The following is a 2289-nucleotide window of genomic DNA, read 5'->3' on the forward strand; positions in this document are numbered from 1 at the left end:
GAGTAGATACGTATGATCTCAAAGGCAGCAAAGCTATAGAAAGACTTCAAAGTTCTGAGAGAAAAGTGGGGAGCCCTCATTACTGCTGCAAGGCAGCAATCATCTAGGAAAATCCAACTGCTGGAGCAGTAGTGCTGAGTCACTGTTACAGCGGCCTGGATTTAAGGAGGCAGAGCTCTTGGAGTTCATCGCCCCCCTCCCCAGCAAAGCAGTCATCATTCCCTGCTGCAACGTGCAGTAAGGCACACAGTACCCATGAGCCCTGGACAAGGCCCGTATACTGTTCAGAGCTGGGCAGTCAGGCAGGTGATGAGATTAGTGTAAAGGAGGCAGCCAAGCGGCAAGGACATGGCACTATGATAGGGAATGGCTGAAGGTGCTGTCACTTCCCCTCTTTGGTTCTGCTTCAGTGGCCTCCAGAGGGATTTGGCAAGCTTCCGGGGAGGAGGTACAAGGCCAACTCAGGGATGGGGAACGGGATCAAGGACAAGAGGAAAGGATACAAAAATAAGAAAACACAGAAGAGAAACTGAGCAGCTAGTGGAATGATGAGCCTATGGTTTCCAGGATTTTGGCAAAAGGTAAAGTAATTATTTGAGGATATTTTCAATCCAAGGGAGGTCTTTGGGCATTTGGAAAACATCTTAGCAGCAGCCGCCTATTAACCTCACCAGCCACAATAATGAGACTCTCAGTTCCTTCCCGACACCATTCTCTTCCTTCCTCAGCCATGTTGTCACAGCTAGTCCTCTAGAACATTGGTCTTTAAACCATTTTCCTCTCCTATTTGCTATAATAATTTTGAAAGTCTGAGTACCCTTACATTTAAATTGTTACAAAGACGATAATTTCCACCATTTTATAAATATTGACAGTTTGAAATAAAACTATTAAATCACTCTAATATATCCAATGGTATAAATACTATATACACCATAATGATTTAATACCTATTTTATACCTTTAGAAAAATACATGAACTTCAACAGCTCTTCAACAGCCAGAAATTTTATATCATCCCTTTTTCTCCTTGAGCCTATATTTTTACTCCGCTCAGAATTTTATCATAATGTAATATATCTTTCTACTTCAAAGTTTGTTATTAATCAATATATCTGCAACAACAAAAGTTCATCTGTATTTAAATTAAATTTCTTTTCAATTCCTCTGACCATACACTTTTAAGTAAAAAAACTTTCTTGTGGATGAAGAAATATTTTCATCAGTTGTATACTAATCATTGTAGTAATATCATAATTTTAATAAAATCACAAACACACCTAGTAAAATTTTGATACTCATCTATTAATAAAATGGATGGACCCTCCCTCCCCTCATTAGTCATGTCTGTGGGTTACTAGAATTCCTACACTAAGACATGGTTCAGCAACAATTCTATTTTCCATCCTTCTAGAGGTAAGCACTGAGAAATCTTCACATAAATAATGAGAATAAGTAGGAATGAAAGAAGGGAAGAAGGGCATGTCACTCAATTGCAGGAGCTCATTTGTAGATATATGCCAAAAAATCTCACAGTGAATTTTCATTAAAAATGGTTAATGATCCACTACTATAATTAAAGCCTTCCTTCAATTTTGTTGAAAGCCTGCAAAAATGATGTGTTATATGATCATTACAGTCATTCACTTCTCAGCACGTACACAAATATTTTCTATCGTCATTTGATTGTTATCCCTTGACAATGTAAGGTTCAGGACAGGTAGTAAATATGCTCTTCTTCAGTGAAGTGGGCAAGGGCAATTGAGAATGGGGAAGTAGGAAATAAAAAAATTAGTACAGTACATTTGGAAGATGAAGATCTAGAAACCAATTCCTTTAAAGCTTTCTTTGCGTGCATTCCCTTGCAAAGTTTTGACGTACCCCAGGAGTAGAGTGAGTACCCACATCTTTAAGGGATTTTCCAGATTCACAACTTCTACACATATTCTAAGGATGAACTTGTGGTTAAGGAGTCTCCTTTGCCCTCTGGCAGCTTCTCAGCTTAAATTCTGAGGAAAAGGGCCCACTGGAATCTTCCACGCTTTGGGAGTAACCTTACCCCACTGGGAGAGGTGTCAGTTGTGTCAGTCTGTGTGCTACTGTCTTGAACTTCTGGGTGAGGGGTAGTCAGCTGGCTCTTCCAGTTCCGCAGCTGGCAGGAGAGAACCTCCAGAATGACAAGAGAGTTCATCAGGTTATCTTCCAGGTCATGTCGAGATAAGGCAGTCAGATCTGGAGGACGGCTGCAACGGAAAGAGAACATGAGGAGAAAAAAGACAGGGGAAGGGA

General features: G+C 40.2%; 1 protein-coding gene across 1 annotated transcript in view; it reads right to left on the reverse strand.

Moving 5' to 3' along the window:
* Positions 1 to 2289, reverse strand: part of SPAG5 (sperm associated antigen 5) — a 17319-nt gene that overhangs the window by 10208 nt on the left and 4822 nt on the right. The window lies entirely within an intron of this gene.

The sequence above is a fragment of the Hipposideros armiger genome, unplaced genomic scaffold (genome assembly GCF_001890085.2).
Source record: "Hipposideros armiger isolate ML-2016 unplaced genomic scaffold, ASM189008v1 scaffold_108, whole genome shotgun sequence".
Lineage (NCBI taxonomy): Eukaryota > Metazoa > Chordata > Mammalia > Chiroptera > Hipposideridae > Hipposideros > Hipposideros armiger.